The 24,226-nt window shown below is 45.2% G+C and overlaps 1 protein-coding gene across 2 annotated transcripts in view; it reads left to right on the forward strand.

The window, feature by feature from the left end:
• TXNL4A (thioredoxin like 4A) overlaps positions 1-24,226 on the forward strand; it is a 60,860-nt gene that overhangs the window by 1,846 nt on the left and 34,788 nt on the right. Inside the window, exon 2 of one of the 2 annotated variants that reach the window (XM_085606983.1) lies at positions 3,598-3,718. The exons of the other annotated variant lie outside the window; for it this stretch is intronic. The gene's annotated coding sequence lies outside the window, so the exon portion shown is untranslated. The remainder of the gene's footprint in view (positions 1-3,597; positions 3,719-24,226) is intronic. 2 annotated transcript variants of the gene reach the window in all.

Consider the following 24,226-nt stretch of genomic DNA (forward strand, 5'->3'; position numbering starts at 1 on the left):
GACATTCTTACATAGTTAAGTTCTGGAAGCATAAGCCTTAGTTCCCATAGGCATTGATCGCAGGTTGGCCTTCTAAAATAATTGTTTCACTGCGTACACAAGAAACTATACTAAAGAGAAGAAACATTCTTTGCAAAATACTGTTTAGTATTGCATTTCATTAATACGAACAAGAAATATTGTTTGCAATGTGCAACTGTTTTATTCAGGCACCAGGTGAAATGGGGTGAGAAACGTAAGTTTTTATCATAAACAATATGTTGCTTAGTAAAATAATACATTATGATTAAAACCAGAACGTTCTGCAGTTATGATGAACGTTTCTAAGCATGTCACATTAAGGTCAGACTTCTGAATTATTTGTGCACAGTTCAGCAATATTAGGTTCACTTCTAGATAAAGGAAGCTTGCTTCTTAGAATTTCTATGACCTCTCGCCAGGTATGCATGAGCAACAATGGGTTCATTGAAGCATCTTGCAGGCTCCGCCTTTCTCTTTGAGTAAAATGGCTAATGCCAGATGATCTTGTAAAACCATTCATTGTTTTGCTACAAGCTCAGTGTTGACTATTAATAAAGCTCCAGAAGTACTGGTTGGCAGTTTGTCGACAACAGTTGGCAATTTAACAATCCTTTTGTCATTTAATATGACTCCCGCAGGCTGAATGATTGTACCAAATATGTCTTCTACAATTTCACCTCCACTTTCTGTACGACAAGTGTGTCTCTGTGCTGGTGTTATTGTTAAAGCGGTACAAAAGGGGGTGGTGATGGACGGAGCATCAGAACCAATCAAACACTCACACCCAGTCAACAGATCGGAGTTTGATCCATCACCGTTCTTTAGCCCACTCTGCCACCCCAGTTCAGACATGGCCATATGCAAATCAGTCTGACCCTGTGCCTCATGGGAACAGTCCAGCCCGAACTGCCAAGCCATGCCTTCCCTGGAACGGAAACAAGCTTCCTAGGACCGGTTTCTGGCATTTCAGCCGTCTTCAGCCAGGCTTGCTTGATTCCAGTGGCAAAGTGAGCAAGGGACTCACGTCGGAGCATACCCTGCCAACTTATGGCGAACAAAGCGGTAGAAAAGGGGGTGGTGATGGACAGAGCATCAGAACCAATCAAACACTCACACCCAGTCAACAGATCTGGGTTTGATCCATCACCGTTCTTTAGCCCACTCTGCCACCCCAGTACAGACATGGCCGTATGCAAATCAGTCTGACCCTGTGCCTCATGGGAACAGTCCAGCCCGAACTGCCAAGCCATGCCTTCCCCGGACCGGAAACAAGCTTCCTAGGACCGGTTTCTGGCATTTCAGCCGTCTTCAACCAGGCTTGCTTGAATCCAGTGGCAAAGTGAGCAAGGGACTCAACGTCTGAGCATACCCTGCCAACTTATGGCGAACAAAGCGGTACAAAAAGGGGGTGGTGATGGACGGAGCATCAGAACCAATCAAACACTCACACCCAGTCAACAGATCGGGGTTTGATCCATCACCGGGCTGGACTGTTCCCATGAGGCACAGGGTCAGACTGATTTGCATATGGCCATGTCTGAACTGGGGTGGCAGAGTGGGCTAAAGAACGGTGATGGATCAAACCCAGATCTGTTGACTGGGTGTGAGTGTTTGATTGGTTCTGATGCTCTGTTCATCACCACCCCCTTTTCTACCGCTTTGTTCGCCATAAGTTGGCAGGGTATGCTCCGACGTGAGTCCCTTGCTCACTTTGCCACTGGAATCAAGCAAGCCTGGCTGAAGACGGCTGAAATGCCAGAAACCGGTCCTAGGAAGCTTGTTTCCGTTCCAGGGAAGGCATGGCTTGGCAGTTCGGGCTGGCTGTTCCCATGAGGCACAAGGTCAGACTGATTTGCATATGGCCATGTCTGAACTGGGGTGGCAGAGTGGGCTAAAGAACGGTGATGGATCAAACCCAGATCTGTTGACTGGGTGTGAGTGTTTGATTGTTTCTGATGCTCTGTCTATCACCACCCCCTTTTGTACCGCAGTGTTATTGTTAAAGCATCTATACTATTCCCATGATACATTTTAGGAAATAGCAAAGCTAAATAGCATATACCCTCCCAGGCAGCAGAAAGTTATCATTTTGTTCACAAACAAATTAAATTCCTTGAATTGCAGATTCTTCTCCCTGTAAAATTTGCCATGTTCCTCCCGTTATTTCAAACGTATGTTCACAAGTACTAATCCCTACATGTCTGGTTCTTTTGGGTGTTCTTCTGTAAACGCAAATCTTTCCTTTATATTGACTGTCAAATCTTAATTTTGGGTAAGCCATTTTCTTTCTAAATTCGTCTTCTTATCTCTTCCAAACGTTTGTCAAAACATCATTCATCATTGTGTTTATCCTTACTACATGTTAGGTTAGTATTTCTTTCCACTAAAATAATAATGGAAATTTTCTCTAGTGGTTGTATCAAGCAGGTTACATTGTTTTGTTATGCCTTAACATTATCTATAGGTGTCTGTGGTATGAAATAGAACCATACTGTGTCCGTTTCTTTTGCTTGCAGGTATAATTTCATGTTTGCTACTAAAGGAACTCAAGAAAGAATGAAGTTACAATTAGAGTAGACATATTCCAAATATTCATGTCTATATTCAAGTGAAAGCATTATACTACATGTATTTCCATAAGATAATGGCATGTGATGCTATGTGACGTCTTCTGACACTGATGATGGTAAATGAGCACAGACATTTGTCTTTTTCTCCCATGACGTGTGTGTATTCCCGTACTATTCTAGAATAGACGTTAGTTGAGTAGTCCTCGCTATTGTAAGCGACAAGTGAAGCTTTCAATTGCTCTTCATCATTCAGGTATGTGTTTTTGTTGTATTTGCATTTCTGAATCTTTTCTCTGGTGTTAAGTAAAATCCTACTAGCACTATTGTAATCATTATGAGTGTTATTACGAAGACTGAACAAATAATGTACTTACACTTATTTCTAAGGCAACACATGTTTCTCAAAAAGCAGATGAGATGCAGCCAAGTTCAAAAGCTCAATGCAGAATTTTTGAAGTACCTTCGTAAGGATGAGTAACTTTCAGCAAGGCAATCTTCTTATAGACAATCCTTAACCCTACTACATGTTCTTCTAAATAGTTATCCCTACTCTTCTCCAGCAGACTCTGGCCTAGGTACTCTTCTTCCCCCCCAAAAAATGAGTTAGTGTCAGTCTCTTAATCTTTTTGATTTTTTTTGTTCTCTCAATGACTTTGATTGCACAGTTTATCTTTGTTAAGTATCCTTTATCCCAACAATGCTTATTGTAGTGAAATCATGAAGGCTCAGACAGTTCGGATCTCACATCACACAAATCATCTATTGTGAAATTCAGTACTTGGTCCTCAAAGTAAGACCACTTGTGCTGAATACCTCTGACAAGGCACTCTAGGTCTTTTTGATCTCCTCAGTTTTGGATGATCTTCCTCTGTATCACTTTTATCTCTTGACTCTGTCTCCTCAGGAATAGTAGTTGAAAACCGATCAGCTGATCTGCTATTTTTCCGTCTTCGTTGATAACAGTTCTGTGGCCATTCAACTTTACGGGTTATTCTTCTCTTTTCAGTGCTTGTTCCTTCAACCAGATCTTCCAACTGTACTGATGTTGTCAGTAAGGTTTCCAAGTTTTCAGCCAGTCTCTGCTTCTCCTTCATTAGTGAGTTCAGTGCCACTCCGTAAAACAACAGGTATGTGGATTTGTGTTGCGGCCTGAGAATCTTCACCTTGTTACTGTTTCTGTAACACAGCTCTTTGTGGTCTCAGCTGGTGGTGGTGCAGTCACCAATGCTCTTCGTTCAGGATGGAAGAGCACAATTTCTTGTTTGGGATTTCTCACCTTCTTAGTATGTGATGCTTGCACCTAATTTGGCACTCCAGTGCATTTAACAGCAGTAGTAGTAACTAAAATGACCTGGAAGGGGCCTTTCCAACTCTGTTACAATCAAGTCTTCGTAACACCTGGATTGATGCAGATATTTAGTGGCAGGTGCAATCTGGTAAGAAACAGAATAGACCACATCAGCTAATCCTTTGCAGTAATTGAGTATCATATCATCTGTGATATTTAAGAGTGCATTGGCAGGTATATCAGACAGCCTCGTTGCAAAGCCCATCAGAATCTCGTGGGGGATAAACCAGTCTTTCTATCAGGAATACTTTGAATTTTCATCAGCACCAAAGGTAAAGCATCCGTCCATTTCAGTGATGTTGATGCACAGACTTTAGCTAGTCTGTTCAACAATACATGAAGCCTCAGTTCGTTAGCTGCAATGTAATCTTTGCTCAATCTGTAGTGCTGTGCAAATCATCCTCGGGACCTCATTGTTCATGTGGGTCCCACTATCTGATTCCAGAGAAACCAGCATTCCACACCTGCAAATCGGTTCTCATAATAAGTTTTGCTACTGTGTGACTGTCATTCCCTCTGCTTGGGTAGGCTTTCACCCATCTTGAGAAGACCTATACAATGACATGGATATATCTCAGCCCGTTGCAAAAGGCATTTCAATTAAGTCCATTTGCATTCTGTTGAAAGGACCTCCTGATCTCCCTGTGTGACTCAGTGTAATGTGTGTTCTTTTCCCTGCATTGATTTTTTGACCTGTCACACACCTATGACATACTTCTTTTGCAAGCATCCTAAACCTGGGGTTAAACCAATTCTGTCAGAAGAAGCTCACAATGGAATCCCTCTCTAAATGTGTTTAGCCATGAAAGTATCATGTAATTGAGAATAATAATCTAACACTGGTCTCCCATCAGCTGACAGCCATATGTCATTTGCACTTTTCACACAACCTGCTCTGATCCAACTCTGTTGCTTCTGAAACATTTTCCTGTACTCTCCTTAATTCCTCCCAAGTATCGGTTACTTTAATCAATATTGAAAAAAAAGTGTCCTCCTCGGACTCACGTGAAATTTCCATCAAATGTGCAGGCCAACAAAGCACAATATTGTGATTCCGAATCTGCATACCTATTTCCCATGGTAGTATAGCCATTCCCATGTTGATGAGCTGCACATTTATCTACAGCAATTTCTGCTGGCAAGTGTAAGGCTTCCAAAAAATCTTTCACTTGGACATCATTTCTAGTAGGTGTACCAGAAGAGGTCATGAAACCTCGTCTGGGACCTTAATTGCCCAAACTCATGCATAGCACCAAAGCCGTACTATCTGTAAATATAGTCACTGTTATTTGAGCAGTCAAACTGCAGGCTCTTGTAAGGGCAATAACTTGTGTTGAGTTAACCCCTTGAAGCATCGACAACTTTATTTATTGTACACACATTTTAAGCTGCTCTTGGGGTACCTTCATTATTTCTCAACCCTGAGTCATCGACAAATTACATGGTCAGGCTCAATTAGGGGTTCATCCTTAATATCCAATATAGGCTTGTTGCATAAATCCGTGCCATCTAGGAAATCCAGTTTAATTTAATCACAAACAGTATAATTTATAGGCATTAAAGTTTATGGATTGACAATTTGACAGCGTTTCAAAATTACATTATCCGCTAACAAAATTATCTGCTCATACTTAGTGAGCCTATTATTGGTCATATATTGAATTTTTGTTTGTGTTAATAAAAGCTTCATAGAGTGTTGACCCATTACAGTTAAAGGATATCCCATCACTATGCTCTCACTCTTTTCCATACTAGCACTTACCGGGGCATTAAGGCATCTGTGCAGAATTGAGGCAACAGTGCCAAGGGTAGGCGAGAAGTATGCCACAGGCTTCCGACCATCACCATGTCTTTGAGGTAGCACTTAGAGAGCGCAGCACTCCCTCTCCCTATAAAATAAGTTAAAATCTTAATTGGAATCTGGCATTCCTAGTGCTGGGACACAACAACGTTTTTCTTTCAACTCTAGGAAGACTTTTAAGCACTCATCCCAAGGAAGCAGATCAGACACATCCTTGTGTGTTAGCCTCAGTAAAGGTTTTGCCACTAGGGAAAACATTGGCATCCACTGTCTACAGTAGCCAACCATTCCCAGCAATATTCTGGCTTCTTCCTGTATTCAAGGTGGATTCATCTGAAGAATTGTTTCCATTCTCTTTGGTGACACCTTTCTACTTCCCTTCTAAATTATGTGTCCCAGATATTGACCTTCTTTCTGACAGTACTGCAGTTTACCTGGTAACAATTTAAGTCAATTTTCGGCCAAGTGATTCAACAAAGCAATAGAATCTTGTTTACAAGCTTCTTGTGTTTTTGATGCTAGAAGCAGATCGTCTATATACTGCACAAGGACTAATCTGTAGCGCATTTGTTATGACTCTAGATTCTTATTCAAGATCTAATTAAAGATTGATGGACTCTCCGTATACCCTTGTGGGACTCGTCACCATGCCAAAACTCTCTGCTGAAAAATAAATGAAAAAAAGAAACTGGCTATCTTTATGCAATGTCGCTGAGAAGAAAATGTGGCAGAAATCAATGACAGTAAACCACTCTTCAGTACAAGGAATTTGGAACAATATGGTGGCTAAATTCGGTGCCACGGGACAACATGGAAGAACTATGCTGTTAATTTTCCTAAGATCTTGCACTATCTTATATTTTCCATTGAGTTTCTGTAAATACATGATTGGAGAGTTACATGGATTTCCAATTAATTCCTTCACAATCCCTTTCTGTATCAGGTCTTCAATTACAGGCGTTATTCCTGCAGTGGTTTCTAGAGTCAGATAGTATAGTGGTGTTCTTGGGTATACTGCATTTGCCTTTAAGGAAATTCGGACTGGTTCTCCTCCTTTCATCAGCCCAATGTCTTTTCCTACGAAATCCCATACTTTTGGATTCACATTTTGTTTCAAGTCCGTGGGTAATTCTTCAATGTTCATTAATGGAAACAATCCTGCAACTGTCTTTTGCTGTGCCATATCAAATTCTAAATCTTCAGCATGTGTCTGAAATTCCACACCCTCCGATGTGCTGTAAATTGTACAATTTAACTTGCACAACAAATCTCTTCCCTAATAGATTTACAGGCTTGTGTCAAAAACGAAAAATTGGCGATTTTCTTCAAATAAGCCATTTTTTAACTGGCCCTGAAACTGGATTAGTAATCTGTTTATTTGAAAATCCTACAATTTGGATCTTCTTTCCTGAGAGGGGTAGGTCTGGGACTTCCAATGTTCTAACAGTGGACCTGGTAGCACCTGTATCTATAAGGAAAGATACAGGGTGACCAGTCACCTCACCTTATACGAATGGACCACTCTGGTCTACCTTAAACAGGGAATTGCAGAAATGTATTTTGATTAGCTCTCGGCATTTGGTTTAAATTAAATCTTGGGTTTCCCAAATCCTGTGGGACCATTTGAGCTTGTGGGACCTGCAACTCGTTTTTGCATTGCCACCTGTATTTGCTGTACTGGCATATTTTGCACTCCCATCGGCCTTTGAACATTTCTGTTTGCATTATCAGAATGAAATATACACTCCCTCTTCTAATTTCTTCTGCATTGCAACATCCATTCCTGAACCTGAATCAGTTGGAACACCTCTGTCTCTACCTTGTGAAAAAACAAATCCTCCTGAATTTCCCTGAAAACCTGCATGTGGAACTACAACACCATGCATACCTCCTTGATTTCATGCAAAAGAAGGATTTTGAAAACCTTTCTGTGCAATTTTTGTCTAAGCCAACTTAAACTTAACTTTAATCTTTTTCATTTCTTGTTCATCATATCGGATCTCATCAAGTCAATCAATCAATCAATCAAAGACATTTCTAAAGCGCACTACATACCCGTAGGGTCTCAAGGCGCTGGGGGTAGGGGGGGGTGCCGCTACTGCTCGAACAGCCAGGTCTTCAGCTTCTTCCTGAAGGAGAGGTGGTCTTGGGTCAGGCGCAGGTCGGTCGGGAGGGAGTTCCAGGTCTTGGCGGCCAGGTAGGAGAAGGACCTTCCTCCTGTAGTCGCTCTTCGGATGCGGGGGACCGCGGCGAGGGCGTGGTTGGCTGAACGGAGGTGGCGTTTGGGAGCGTAGAAGTTGATTCGGCTGTTGAGGTAGCTCGGGCCTTGGTCGTGTAGGGCTTTGTGTGCGTGGGTGAGGAGGCGGAAGGTGATTCTTTTGTTGACGGGGAGCCAGTGTAGGTCTCTCAGATGTCCGGAGATGTGGCTGGTTCGTGGGATGTCGAGGATGAGTCTGGCTGAGGCGTTCTGGATCCGCTGGAGTCTCTTCTGGAGCTTGGCGGTGGTACCGGCGTAGAGGGCGTTGCCGTAATCCAGTCGGCTAGTGACGAGGGCCTGGGTGACGGTCTTCCTGGTCTCGGTGGGGATCCACCAGAAGATCTTCCGTAGCATGCGTAGGATGTTGAAGCACGCCGAGGAGACGTTGTTGACTTGTCTGGTCATGGAGAGGGAGGAGTCCAGGATGAAGCCCAGGTTGCGTGCATGGTCTGTCGGTTTGGGTGCGGTGCCCAGGGCGGGAGGCCACCAGGAGTCGTCCCAGGCGGAGGGTGAAGAGCCCAGGATGAGGACCTCCGTCTTGTCTGAGTTCAGTTTCAGGCGGCTGGTCGTCATCCACTCGGCTACCTCTTTCATCCCTTCGTGCAGGTTGGCTCTTGCGGCGGCGGGGTCGTTGGTCAGGGAGAGGATCAGCTGGGTGTCGTCGGCGTAGGAGATTATGCTGAGGTTGTGTTGGCGTGCGATGGCCGCGAGGGGGCTCATGTAGACGTTGAAGAGGGTGGGGCTCAGCGAGGATCCTTGGGGGACGCCGCAGATGACTTCGGTGGCCTCTGACTTGTACGGTGGTAGGCGGACTCTCTGTGTTCTTCCGTCGAGGAAGGAGATGATCCATTCCAGAGCCTTGTCCTGGATTCCGACGTTGCTGAGGCGCTGTACTAGGGTGCGGTGGCAGACAGTGTCGAATGCCGCGGAGAGGTCTAGGAGGATGAGGGCCGCTGTTTCTCCGTTGTCCATCAGGGCTCGGATGTCATCGGTGGCGGCGATGAGGGCGGTCTCGGTGCTGTGGTTGGCTCGGAAGCCAGACTGTGAGGGGTCGAGGGATCCATTCGTCTCGAGGAAGGCGGCCAGCTGCTTGTTGACGGTCTTCTCGATGACTTTGGCTGGAAACGGGAGGAGCGAGATGGGGCGGTAGTTCTTGAGTTCGGTGGGGTCCGCTGTGGGTTTCTTGAGTAGAGCGCTGAGTTCGGCGTGCTTCCAGCTCTCGGGGAAGGTGGCGGTGTCGAAGGATGTGTTGATGATGTCTCGCAGGTGGGGAGCGATGACAGCGTCGGCCTTGTTGAAGACGTGGTGAGGGCAGGGGTCGGTCGGTGATCCGGAGTGGATGGAGTTCATCGTGCGGATGGTGTCTTCGGTGCTGATCGGGGTCCAGGCGTGGAGGGTGGTGGTGGGGGGTGGTTGTTCTGTCGTGGTGTGCGTTGGTTGGTTGTTGAAGCTGTTGTGTATGTCCGCGATCTTGTTGTGGAAGTATGAGGCGAGGGAGTTGCAGAGGTCTTGCGATGGGGTGATGTCGTTGTTTCCTGCGCTGGGGTTGGATAGCTCTTTCACGATGTTGAAGAGTTCCTTGCAGTTGTGTGCGTTGTTGTCCAGCCGGTCCTTGAATGCTGTTTTCTTGGCGGCGCGGATCAGCTGGTGGTGCTTCCGGGTGGCAAGCTTGAAGGAGGTTCTGTTGTCCGGTGTTGGTTCCCTTCTCCAGACTTTCTCGAGGGCTCGGCAGTTCTTCTTGGAGCTCTTGAGTTCGTCGGTGAACCATGGGGCTTTCTTGCTGCCGGGTCTGCTGGGCGGGGTCCTCAGCGGGGCGAGCTCGTCCGCGCAGTTGCTGATCCACTTCGTGAGGTTGTCGGCGGCCTGGCTGGGGTTCGCTGAGCTGGCAGGAGGGTGCTGGCTCAGGGAGGTGGCGAGCTGGTCGGCTGTGATCTTGTTCCAGCTTCTGCGGGCAGCCTGTTGCTGGTGGTGGTGGGTCGTCGTTCTTTTGAAGGTGAAGTGGACGCAGCTGTGGTCCGTCCATTGAAGCTCTGTGGCGTGTCTGAAGTCGATGTCTGTGCAGGAAGAGAAGACTGCGTCGAGTGTGTGTCCGGCGAGGTGGGTGGGGGTGGACACCAGCTGCTTGAGTCCAAGATTGGCGAGGTTGTCGAGCAGGGTGCTGGTGTTGCGGTCGTTGTTGTTCTCCAGGTGGAAGTTGAGGTCCCCCAGGAGGATGTAGTCAGCGGAGGGGAGGGCATGCGGGCTGACGAAGTCGGCGATGTCCTCGCTGAATTGGGTGCGTGGTCCCGGAGGTCGGTAGATCAGGGTGCCTCTGAGGGTGGTCTTCGGGTCGGTGTGGATCTGGAAATGCAGGTGTTCGGCAGTGGTCAGGGTGTTGTCGGTGCTGGTCGTGAGACGGATGGTGTTCCTGTGGATGATGGCGATGCCTCCTCCCATCTGGTTGGCGGTGCGATCCCTCCGGGTGATCTTGTAGCCCTCTGGGATGGCGATGGCGATGTCGGGAGCTGAAGAGGCGTTCATCCAAGTCTCCGTGAGGAAGGCAACGTCCGGGGCTGTGGCGTCTAGGAGGTTCCAGAGTTCGATGGCGTGTCTGTGGACGGAGCGGGTGTTGAGCAGGATGCACTTGAGGTGGGTGCTGCTGGTGTTCGACTTGGCGGGTGCTGGTGCGAGGCAGGTCCGGATGCAGGTGAACTTGCAGGCGTGGCAGCTGAAGGGTCCGTGGGTGCGTCGTGGTGTGGCTCGGTAGCATCCTGGGAATCGGCCGGTGTTGAGTGCGATGAGGGTGGCGGCGGTGTACGTCAGGCGGGTCGGTCGGGGTCCTCGTGGGCCAGGGGTCCTGGCGCTGGGCGCGATCCGGTCGCGGACGGGCGCAGACGGGCTTACCTTTGGCGCACCTTCGGCGCTCAATCGGTGCTACCGCTGCGCGCGTCCGCTGCGCGGTCGCTCTGGGGACGTCATAAGAAGGGAGCCGGTCGGGAGGGTCTGCGGGGAGGCGGGAGCGCGGTCCAATCGGCTGTCGGGGGCGGGGCCACGGGCTGGGGCGGCGGGAAAAGCAGGTGTGGGCTCGGCGGCCCTCGGGAGGCTGGGGCAGCGGGAGCGGCAGCAGGCACAGGAGCGTGGGGGTGACCAGGCCGAAGGCGCTGTGGTCACTCCCTAGATCTTGGTCTGGCTCCCCTTAAGAAGGGAGCCGGTCGGGAGGGTCTGCGGGGAGGCGGGAGCGCGGGCCAATCGGCTGTCGGGGGCGGGGCCACGGGCTGGGGCGACGGGAAAAGCAGGTGTGGGCTCGGCGGCCCTCGGGAGGCTGGGGCAGCGGGAGCGGCAGCAGGCACAGGAGCGTGGGGGTGACCAGGCCGAAGGCGCTGTGGTCACTCCCTAGATCTTGGTCTGGCTCCCCTTAAGAAGGGAGCCGGTCGGGAGGGTCTGCGGGGAGGCGGGAGCGCGGTCCAATCGGCTGTCGGGGGCGGGGCCACGGGCTGGGGCGGCGGGAAAAGCAGGTGTGGGCTCGGCGGCCCTCGGGAGGCTGGGGCAGCGGGAGCGGCAGCAGGCACGGGAGCGTGGGGGTGACCAGGCCGAAGGCGCTGTGGTCACTCCCTAGATCTTGGTCTGGCTCCCCTTAAGAAGGGAGCCGGTCGGGGGGGTCTGCGGGGAGGCGGGAGCGCGGTCCAATCGGCTGTCGGGGGCGGGGCCACGGGCTGGGGCGGCGGGAAAAGCAGGTGTGGGCTCGGCGGCCCTCGGGAGGCTGGGGCAGCGGGAGCGGCAGCAGGCACAGGAGCGTGGGGGTGACCAGGCCAGCAAATTACACTTTGGGTTATATGCGAACTGACCTCTAGTCTCAACCCTAGAACAAATTGAGAAACAAAAATCCCCATGTCTTCTCATCAGGGTATTCTCTTCCACTGTGCTGCTGAAATATCTATAACAACCACTCACAATACTCATTATCTGATTTGTTAGCTTCTTGTCAGTAAATTAATTTTCAACCAGTCTTAATGTTTTGAAGGCTCTCTTCCTTTCAGGAAAGTAATCAGTACTTCATACTTTTCCTTCACTACAGAAGATGAGCATTAGTGCATGTCATTCTCGTTGGTTCGTCACGTGGCAATTGCACAGCAGTCTTCCACCCAGCCAACAAATCATTCTGTTCTATAGTATCAAAGAATGTATTTAAATTAATTCACAGCACTTTTGACATTTTCACAAATTGATCATCTTGAGTGTACCACTGCTCAGGTTTGTCTCTCAATTTTGGGAAATTGTTTGTAAAAGCTGCAAGATCTTCTCTACTCCATGGGACATGGACATACACTCCTCCCACTACTTCTCCCGATTGATAAGCTGAATCTCCCTCCTCATTCTGTTCGTTATTTTCCCCCACCAACTCAGGTTCCTTCTTTTTCTTTTCATGTTTTCTTTCCCATTTGTTTTCTAATTTTTCTGTTTCACTCCATTTACATATACATTTATCAATTTTGTAATGTGCAACCCCATTACTGAAGAAAGCATTGTTTCAATAGCTTCATCATCTAATTGAACCCTCTAACATATCTGTAAAGGAAAAGCTTTGCAGAGATCTACCCCGTTTTTCATAGCAAATCTGGTCAATTTATCATGTGTATTTGCTGCTCATCTTTTAATTTCTTTACACAGCTAAATCAATTCTTTCTCTGGATATTGCTTCAAATGCTCCATTTCTTTACATCTCTTAATTTCTTCTTCCAATTAAACTTTTAATTGGGAAATATCTGATCTTTTCTCCTTTTAAGGTTTGGGGCTTGTCTGTTGCACTGTGCTTTCTGTCTTTGAAATTCCTGCTGTGTCTTCAAACCATGGTGGAAAAATTCCATCATCAAACAAATTTGTTTCCCCGGGGGCTACTGATGTTGTAAAAACAAGCCTTCCCCATCTCATAATGCCTTGGCTGTCTGAGTTGGTTTCCATATAACAATCTGAATTCTAAGATGGTGGAATAAATCCTGTAGTCAATAAACCTCCTACCTCTACTTGAACCTCTGAAGTCCCGTTAACATTTCCTAGGGTATTCCAAGGCCCCTGAATTCTATAAGGCGTACGCAGATACCTTAGCACCTCACTTACTAGCGGTTTTCCTGGAAGCTCAAGATACTGGCGAACTCCCGCCATCAATGCGTGAGGCAATAATCCTTACCTTGTTGAAACCAGGGAAACCGGCTCAGGAGTTGGACTCATACAGGCCGCTATCGTTAAATGATATAGGTGCAAAGATTTATGCGAAATCATTGGCCAACAGGTTGCTGCCCTTGTGTTCCATGATCGCAAGACCCGATCAGTCCGGGTTTATTACCGGCAGGTCTACTGCCCACAATCTTCGCACCTTCTTCACTGTATTACATTATTTAAACCCAAACACCAAAGCACTTGTGGCGTTTCTTGATGCCACAAAAGCATTTGACACTTTTGAATGCCTATACTTATTCACTATCCTAGGGAGGATGGGTCTTAGTCCCAACTTCATAGCTCTATTCCAATTACTGTATACGAGACCGTCGGCGAGATTGCGCATGAACGGCTTGATCTCCAGTCCTTTTGCCATAACTCGTGGGAAGAGACAAGGTTGCCCCCTGTCCCCGCTACTGTTCGCTATAGCGATGGAACTTATAGCGGCCTAGATACGCCAACATCACGCTGCCAGAGGATTGGGATTTAGCTCCTGGGGGCTTTAGATTTTGTTATATGGCGACAACATGACGCTCTATATCAGCGATCCGGAGGTTAATCTTGCACCATTACTCAGGGAACTCACAAAATTCAGCGGCTTATCAGGTATATTCATAAATTGGTCCAAGTCAACCTTGTTCCCCCTGACGCCGGCCACTAAGCCTTTTGATCAGGAATTCCCACTTGGGTGGCGGAGGGTCCGGTTAAATATTTAGGTATCTGGCTAAGTTGCGACGTGCAAGAAATATGGACTCTGAACTTCGTCCGGGCCATTACCTGGTTGGAGGGGAAGGTTAAGTTGTGGGCCAAGCTACCGCTCTCTCGCGCTGGCAGAATTGCCATAGCAAAGATGGTCATTCTACCCAAGTTCCTGTATCTATATATCAACATACCGCTCCCACTGACCGAGTTGTTTTTTAATACCCTCCTTATTTCCTTAGTCTGGGGAGGAAGCAGGCTTGTGTAAGCTGGGAGATACTTACACTTCCCTTGACACAGGGGGAGGGGGGCTGGGAGCTCCGATTATGCCACTGTACGCATAATGTGCTCGAGCACAGTTTTTACATTTTTGGATACATACAATTCCGTTCCCGCCTCATGTAGCTGTAGAAGCATTCGTGGCTGCCCCTACACCCTTCAGGTGGCCGTATATAAAAAATACACCCGGCCTAGGGATGGCATAGACACTGTTGAGACCCTGAGGTGGGCCTGGGAACGCTTATGTATTCGGGCTGGACTGGAGATTCTCTATGCCCCATCTGTCCCCTTGCCGTATAATCCACAGATCCCGGCCATGTGTGATGGCGTAAGTGTGACACTGGCATCATCAATGGGGTTCGAAATATATGCAGATTTATACCCCACAGATGAGTTCTGTCCTCCAACAAGGTACTCTCACCCAATTATAAATTGAGATTAATACACTTCAAATATTTGCACAGGTTCTATAGAACCCCTAGCCAGCTTTCCCGCATGGGATTACGACCAGACTCTAGATGCTGGAGATGTGACTACACTCCTGTCACCTTTTTAGGTCTCGCCTAGCTATTGCGTTTACGCAATCGCTATCCGAGACTCTAGTAAGGGGCATTTCAAAGTGCTCCCAAAAATGGATTGCATGGCGAGCACGCGCACAATCACGTGCATCGTGCCGCCATGCAATCCGTTTGGGGAAGCGCTTCAGCCCACTGGCGCCCTCGGCATCATACTTCAAAGGGTCCGCTCCCCGCCTGGAATGCGCTCCCCCCGCCAAGACGTGCGCCACGCTCCGCCGGGCTTGTCTTGTTATGTAAATGTATTGCAATCCGGCTGAGAAGTGTCAGCACTCCACTGAACATGGCCGGCATTAGCATATACAAACATTACAGCTCTGCTCAGAAGTGTCAGTGCTCGTATATAATGCTGATAGTATTGTATTGTATTGTAACTTGTCTGGTAAGCGTCGGTGGAAAAGTCCCAGTGTTCTCTGTTTGGTGCTACGACGCCTGGCCAATGCACTTCGTCTGTTAATAAACACTTTCATTCATATGAAGTAGTTAACTGATGCTTTTAAAATTCCTTGTTTAGGACTGAGGGGTGGTTGCAGGTCGGTTGAGCATGTTTACTATTTTTCAGAAAACTTTGCCGTATAGTGCTGCTCCAGTACTGTGTAACGCAAAGGCATTATTAATATTTTTTGTGCCGTTTTACATAGCGCGAACTTTGCACCAGGGACTTTAGAGCGCTTAAGAGGATACGTTACACTTGTTTTTAGGCACGGATATGTTATACTCCTTTTTTCTAGGCACGTGGAGGTTAAGTGATTTGCCGAGGGTTACGGGATGTTGAGACGAGGCGGAGATTTGAACCTGGTTCAGCAGCTTCAGCCGTTGGGCTACGTTGAATTTAAATTGTGAGACATTAAAACTTTTCAGACGGTTGCTGGCTACAAGTGTCTTCTGCATGTAACAGTTTGCGGTTTGGCGGGTGTCATTCCAATTGTTTCTGTATGGTGTTTCATATACTCCACGCAGGTGTTGATTAACGATCGCCACTTTATATGTAATTTATGTAGCGCCTCCTGACCCGATGGGTCCTAGAAGCGCTCCGATTTTCACCATGTTCATATGCTTACACTTCTGGGTTGGTGTGAATACTGGTAATATGCGAGCACAGGCACTTCTGGGCTTGTCTAAATACTGGTAATATGCGATCCCAAGCACTTCTGGGCTGGTGTGAATACGGGTAATATGCGAGCACAAGCACTTCTATGCTAGAGCGAATGCTGGCAATATGAGAGCACAAGCACTTCTAGGCTGTGATGAATACTAGTCATCTGCGAGCACAATCACTTCTAGACTATAGTGAATACAGGTAATCGGTAAACACAAGCACTTCTAGCTGGGGTGAATACTGGTAATATATGCGCACCAGCACTTCTCGGCTGGGATGAATACGTGTTATACTTGAAGTGCCTGCCGCCTTTCACGCTGTTGTAATACTGGTAACACGAGAACACTGACAGTCCTCTGTTCCCAAAATAGGCTTTCCATGGAAGCACCAGTACTTAACAGGCGGATAGCAGCACTTCTCAGAGGGGTGTTTGTACGGGGCGGCAGTGTGTATCTGCTTAATTTCTTTCCAAACACTGCCTGCAAGTGGCTCAGCACAGGCGTGTACTCCAGGTATTCGGATGAAAGGCGCTCGCCTTTACAAGCTGCACTTAGGAGACAGGCCATCCCTACTCGCTGCTATACAAATATTTACAGGCCGGATTTAAAAGCCCTGGAGCACTTTCTGCTAATGGACAGAGAGAGCTGCCCCGATCACCTGACTCACAGCTCACTGCTGCCTGCCTGGCTTTGATCAGCGCTAAATAAAACTGGAGTCTCTTTTTTACGCCGAGCGCTTCCACAATGCGCCATTGTACCGCCAGCCACTTTGGCTAAAGTGTTATTCCTTCCCCGATAGAATAAAGGTCATAGTAAAAAATACCAAGGCAGGTAAAAAGATGACATTGATGTGAGTTTGAAGGAAACGTCCCTATCACTGTCTAGAACAAGCATTTGCAATGCAATAGGTCTCGCATTTACGCGAGTTTGAGCTATTGAGATTGCAAATAACAATGCCTTTTATTTTTGTTTTTGTTTTTGAAACATAAATAAAAGGCATTGTCATTACAATGCCAATAGCTTAAACTCCTGTACATGCGAGACCTATTGCATTGCAAATGCTTGTTACATATGTCCTGGAACTGTCCGCCCATTGCTGCCTACTGGACCGCCATCTTTAACAAGATTCATGCTATTTTAGGGACACCCCATGAGCCACACCCGATAATAGGCCTACTTAGCTATGTTAAGGATACTAAGGCCGAGCACCGTAAATTGCATGCCTTATTACTCCTGTTGGCTAAATGCAGGGTATCTATACACTGGCGGGAAAAGAGGGCTCCTACAGTGAAAGCTTGGATCACAGACGTCACATTCAGCCACACTCAACTGTCGACCTTCTGGGAGTTGATGCTCGCGGCCTCCAGGCCAAGAGATATATGGGGCCATTTCTGGACTGGTTACAGTCACTGCAGGAGGACATTCCCGCCCCTCCTGACCAGGGGGTGGTTGGAGACACAGTGTCACCTAGATCGCCTTTCGTAGATCATTCAGACTAGTTAGTCTTTAACAGCTTGGCAGGTATATCTTTAACCATGCTACTTTTGTAAGTGGTGGGTGCTGAAGCGAAGCTAGTTGTAACTCCTGCTGTTGAATACAATGGAGGGAATCCGGCCCTTGGTCCCTTATATATGGTATGTTGATAGACGTTGTGTAGTAAGCTTCATACCCGTTTATCAATATTGTAGATTGCTGGTTCCTTTTTGTGTTTATTTTTTATTTTATTTTTGATTGCTCACGTGCTTAGACTTATGTTACAATTATGATACACTATCTCAATAACGTGAGCTGTTTGTATTTTTTTAAAATGCTAATAAACAAATAAAATAAAATAAAACATATCCTAGGGTATTAACTTTGTCTAGGCAGTGTCTGTACAATTAGTGGTTGTGACACTTGCACCAGACCATGCATAACAGGTGGATTTACCACAGGTGGAGGAACAGTCTGTGGTTCGGCAACTCGTGATGGGGCAATCTGTAATGAAGGGGTCTCTCAATTGAGATTGCTCTGGTTTCTACAGTGGCAGTGGCCATTGAACTGCTTGCTGTGGCACCACTTTCAGTATTATCAGTTGGTTTGCATAAGGCGGTGTTCGTGCAGCCAACATTTCTTCCAAAATATCGCCTGATTATCTATTGGTTTCTTTCTCGTTTTCTTTTTCCTCTTCATCTTTTTCCTGGGTCTTTTTCTTCTCCCCTTTCTCCTGTATTTCTATAGAAATGGCTGGATACAATCTCTAGTTTCTTTAACTTTGGATTTCCTCCATGGTTGCTGTCCTTCATCTCATTGAGCATCTGCATAATTACGCATTGCCCTCTTTGTTCAGTCAGTCATAAAATCTTTATTCGCTATGACTAGCCATAAAAGAAAACATCGCAAAAAATTAACACATTTTCATCACATTTCATTGTTAAAATACAAATATCAAATGGGGGTTTCTTAGATAAAGGGGCAACTTCGAGAATGGCACGTCAGCAACACATTTCGTAATTACATTTCAACATTAATCACTGAGGGGAAAATAAATACATAAAATCATTTTCCGACCATGTTTCGTAGCCGAACTGCGGAGAAAATGTATTTATAAACCATTAAGCAAATAAATTCATCATTTAAAAGCTGGAGATAATGCAAAGCGGACCAACATTTTCTGATATTTAGAAATCTTTTAGAGTGGCTTTAAAAAAGTATGTCTTTCATTAATATACAGTTTGCAGAAAAACATAAAGTGCAGTGTGCTCTGAGAAGATTCTGAATCACAGGGACACAAGTCCAATTTAGCATCAGAATATACGTTTCGGGGGATATGAAACCAGATGAGAGATTACAAACCTAAACCTAATAAGATAATACAATTTAGCATGGCAAAAATGAAAGGATAGGTAAGGCTCCATGCCTGGCGAGCGGACTCAAAGTGAGTGGTCTAGAACCCTTTATTTTCAGTGTTTTCTGTGTACCTCTCGACGCATAAGAATGAGCTAAAAAGTCCCCTTTTAGTTTTGCCCATGATATATTCGCAATGTTTCCAGGGTTTTTAAAACAGTCCAACAATCGGAGGATCTCCAATTGAGCCTTGACATAAGCGATCCATGGGATTTTAGTCCCCTATTCCAGTTTTAAACAGTCTGTGATGACAGAATGATTCAGAGCTGGTTCATCCTTTACCCAGATGTTACGCCACAATAACAAAGGGGCTAAATGTATGCGGAAGGACAGGGCAATCGCACCTAGTTCGCTGTGACAGGTGGTATCAGCAGTGCTTTTTGGCACGCTCCGCAAACGTTTCAGAAACGTGTTCTCAGCTCTCTGCAAACATTCAACATCACAAGAACCTCATATTCCGGCACCATACAGCGTGACAGCACACGCCCTCTTTGTTCTTTTCTGATGTTTCTCTTGGGCAGCCTTTTCCCCCGAATTCAAGGCTTCATGTTGTGGGTCTAAGGGGCAATCTCATTTTGTACAATTTCTCTTTCAATTTCTCAATAATTCTAGTCTCAGATCTACCGTATTTTGGAAACCTTAATGCAGCTTCTTTCTCAGTGAACTTGCACCATGGCTGAAGCCATAAACATGTATGTAATCCCAATTCAGTTGCCATATAATGTGCATGCGTACCCTCAGGAGGTGCATCTTCACCTTCGTGTGTCGAAATTGTAACATCACCCTTCACAAAACTCTTAATTTCCTTAAAACCTTTCATGATTCTGGCTAAATCGCAAAATAAACAATTGAAATTCAATATTTCGATTCTGTTCCGTAAACGTCAGATCCTTTTTACTCCAGTCTGGTCACAATTGTTATTTTATTGAAGTTCTGTTAATGCACTATTGAGATAAATACTGACCTATCACAGCGCAGCACACTTATGTTACCAACCAAACCCATTGCAAAAGGACCACAATAAACCAATCTCAATGTGAAACACTGGCGTTTAACCTCCCTCCTCGCAGCTACTCACCCACCTTTACAATTTCTCTCGTACTAATACACCTCAACAAACTTATCAAATGACAAAAACAAACCTATATCATTTCTTGTTTGATTTTCTAAAGAAAATAGTAATTCAGCCACACATAAGAATACTACAATCGCAGGTGAAATCTCGACCAGCATGAAATCACCCTAATCGATGCAGATTAATAGTATTTGTATCTCAATTGTGTAGGTGATGGTAACTCACACTCTACACCACAAACCTGTAAACAAGAAATACCATTCGACGATGACTAACTCAAGTGTCTTCTCCTCTTGTCTCTTATCCCGGAATCTTAGACTACAACGAGTCTGAAACTCTTCAATCTCTTTACATAGAAACAATAAACACCCTCGTCCATCAAACCATTTACTCTCAAGTCAATATTATAACCTTACACACAATTGCAATAGACGCTGCATCCCCTTTTAATTCTCACACCTCCAAAACAGCAGCTGCGTTTGAAGCCCCATCATGTCAGCTTCTCCAACTCTGGGCATTGGATTTTCATGTTTTAGGTATTCTAATTCTAACTTTGGTAATTATTTATAGCTCTTTTGATTAAGGAGAATCCATATCTCTGTTACCAGAAAACTAATAACGCAGATTAAGGCCAAAATTAAATAATATGGTTCACCGTTTCAATTACCATCACATACAGGGTTAAGCCCCGTCTCAATGCCAGGCTCTTCTTTTCGAGGCGACGGATCTTCGCCATCATAATGATTCAAAAAAGCTGTTTTAGCATCACAAACACATTCTCAATTTAATTCCCAGTTCAGTTCAATGATGAGAGCTTCAGAATCAATTGAGTAGGTGATCATACAGTCGCAGTAGCAATGTGTAAAAATCAAGCTTTAAAATTGAAGTAAGGTTGAACAGAAGCAGCATTAGCCACAACTGTCAAAAGGTAGGTAAGGAGTGAAATAAAAGCATTGGGGAAAAGCATGGAAAAAGGACATCAAATGCATGGCCAAAAAGGTATTGAAAAGCATGGCAACTCATCGGGAATACACACAAATATAAAAGGACATGAATACATGTTCTTGACATTGTGTCTGGTTTCTTCCTCTTGGGACAATCAAAAGGCAGCTTTCCTCTTGTGAGCAGGTTCTGTTCTCCTTTCTTACGAAAATACATGCAGATTGCAAAGCCTTATCACAGGTTAGCTACAGACATTCTTAAGGTCTGGAAACATAAGCCTCTGTTCCCTTAGGCATCGATCGCAGGTTGGACTTCTAAAATAATTGTTTCACTGTGGACAAAATGAACTATGCTAAAGGAAAGAAACTTTATCTTTGAAAAAATACTGGTTAGTAATACATTTCATTAATACGAATAAGAAATATTAGGCATTAGGTGAAATGGGGTGAGAATCTGAAGTTTTTATCATTATAAGCATTATGTTGCTTAGTAAAATAATACATTTGTTTAAAACTGGAACATTCTGTAGTTATGACCAACATTTCTAAGCATGTCACATTAAGGTCAGACTTCTAAATTATGTGTGCATAGTTCAGCAATATTAGGTTCACATTTAGTTAAAGGAAGCTTGCTTCTTAGCATTTCAATGGCCTATCCACCTAGCTATGACTGCCCTATTGCAGTTTGCACATTTTAAATGCATGCCATTCAGCTTTGAATTTTACATTGTTCATTGCACATTTTAACTGTTAATCTAAATAATTTGTATTTTAATTATTTATTCGTATCAAAAGCATGCAAAGAATATTTGGCGAACAGAACTAGGCAAGATCACTTTGAAAATCAGATTACCCAAATCCATGATTTCCAAGCAAACTAATTGGAAATCTTAGACACAATCCTCTCGAGTTCAGTGTCGAGTATACTGATGCTTGACAGTAGGTTTGTGAGTTGGGCCTTTCACCGGTGGCAGATTCTCTTGGAATACTGCTTGACTCACTTTTCACCTGATTATGGTAGATGCTGAGTCCCTGTCCTGCCAAACGTTATCACTTTCGCTAACAAACTGCTGGTTTTGCTGCAACCTGTAAAGCTCACCATATCTTGACATTGCAAAATCATTAAACTGTCATTTAGGGGATTTATGTTCTCAGTGATATTACACTGGATGTATAAAACATGAGCTTAATAAAGTTTGTTTCAGAAAAAAAAAGAAATGCAGAGGATTGTTTTTTTTTAAAGTTCGGGGCACCCAAATTTGGAATGATATCCCCCACAGAGAACAACGGTGAGCTCAGTCTTAAAAATATCAGGTCGCTCTTTAAATTTCTTTTCCCTCAATAATCTGCATTCCATCTAGATGTAAACTGTTTAGTACAGTGATATCTGGGGAACATTTGTGTCCTGATGTTTCGTGCTAAGTTTCTAATCTACCTTCAAGAGACTCCTCGTAAGTTGTTGTTTGTGCTCTGTAAGGCCACACTGATATATTCATTATGTTGTTACAATACATAGTATTAGTGTGTTACCTTCACTATGCAATAAATGTAAACAAAATTTACATTGTCCTTTGTACCAGTGTAACTGTGAGGTTGTTAGCTTCAACTATGTGCCGCCACTTATGCTGTCATATAAGTTCTTGGCATGCCTCTGTAAGCGCCACCTGTGCTAATTCGAACCACATCGCACTGCACAATCACAACAAAGCACTATTTTCAAGAAAACCGCACTCAAACTTAGGACTCAAAAGAACAGTTTTATTCTTTAAAGAGTTTTCAGGAAGCTTGACTGTGCACCAACCACGTGAATATTTCGAAGCACTCCTGCTTTGTTTATATGTTGAGTCCCCTGGTAGCATAGACGGCAGGACCATTCTTCACTTAGACCGGTAATTCTACATTTTGGCATGAGGTCTAGTGTTGACGTTTCTCCAAATCTTAAGGCCTGAAATGACTGTTTGATCTTCCAGTAGAAGGGTGCGGCCAACAGGGCTGATTCTCTTAGGATAGAAAATGATTTCTACACCAGCCACCCATGGCTACATCTAGACAGGCTTTATTTGTCTGCCACCCAACTTAATAGTTTAGTTGATTTATTAACTAGTTTCTTAAAGGTTTGCCCAGAAGTATTAGAGGTCCAAAGGTCACCCAGTTCAAGCGTCCTAATGCTGTTTTCTAATTATTTCTTGTGAGCACCATTGCTCTGTTGTAGGTTAATTTCTATCCAGACTAGATTAGTCAGGGTGTTTTGAGCTGCTGCTCGCAGGTTATGACAAAGCTTTACGAACGCCGCCAGTCTAGCAAGTGTTTTTTTTGCAAACATGAATTTTAGCCGGATCTGTGCAGGAGAGGCCGACCTGGGGAGCCTAAAGGTATGTTTATTTGCTTTTATCAACAATTTATCTAACAGAAGAGCATCGTCCCCCAGCGTGATCTTCGATCCGTATGCAAGGGTTGGTAACAATTTGGCTTTCATAACTGATCCCATGGGCTTCAGATCATGCCCTTGAATGGATCTGGCCAGTGACGAGAAGCCATAATTAATGGTCTGTGCTTTTCGCCTTTATCGCCGCCCTCTGGGAACCAAAGGAGCCATTTGCATCTATTTTCACTCCTAGGTATACGTAGAGGTTGACCTCGTCAATTCTGTTTCCATTAATAAGCCATTTTTGATAGGTCTTAGAAGCACTTGTTTTCGAAAAATGTATTTCCAGGCCATTCTTTTCAGTGTAAGGTCCAAGAGTGTTAAGCACACTTTGAAGGCCTATTCGAGTGTAGCTAAACAGCACCAGGTCGTCAGCATAAAGGATATGCGACATTTGTTCTCCTCCAACGCTCAGTGCGTGAACCTTCTGTTCGTCAAGCTCAGTAGAGAGATCTGCCAAAAATAGATGGAAGGGGGCTAGGACACAACCCTGCTTTACGCCAGAAGTTATTTGCACCTTCCTTGATACGCACGAGCCATCTCCAATTTTAATCTTGACCCAGGTATCCGAATATAGCAGCCTAATTGCTCGTAGGATGTTCGATGGGATACCCCATCGCTGAAGCTTGGCCCATAGTTTGTAGCCAGGGACACCATCAAAAGCTGCTTTAAAATCAACAAAGCGCATATAAAGAGGTGTCCCAGTTGCTTTTGCTCAGTTCCTGTTTAGGTTCAGGGTCATAAGATTGGTTGAAGTACCTTGGCCCCTTAAGAAGCCAGTTTGGTTTAAGGGGATTCTTCCTTTGTCGTACGACCAGGATTCCAGATCATGCAATAACAGTGTTGAAAAATATTTTAACTCAACATCCATTAATGCTATTACTCTATAGTTGCTGGGTGAACATGCCAAGCCTTTTTTAAAAATGGGATGGAGTATGGAGCCCCTCCAGCTGTCAGAAATAACATTGTTCTCCAAAATGAAATTGAACATTGATGCTAGGAATTCCGCCCATTGTGGGGCAAGATGTTTGAATAATGCCTGTGGTAGCTCATTTGGC

Source organism: Triturus cristatus, chromosome 5_2, assembly GCF_964204655.1.
Source record: "Triturus cristatus chromosome 5_2, aTriCri1.1, whole genome shotgun sequence".
Lineage (NCBI taxonomy): Eukaryota > Metazoa > Chordata > Amphibia > Caudata > Salamandridae > Triturus > Triturus cristatus.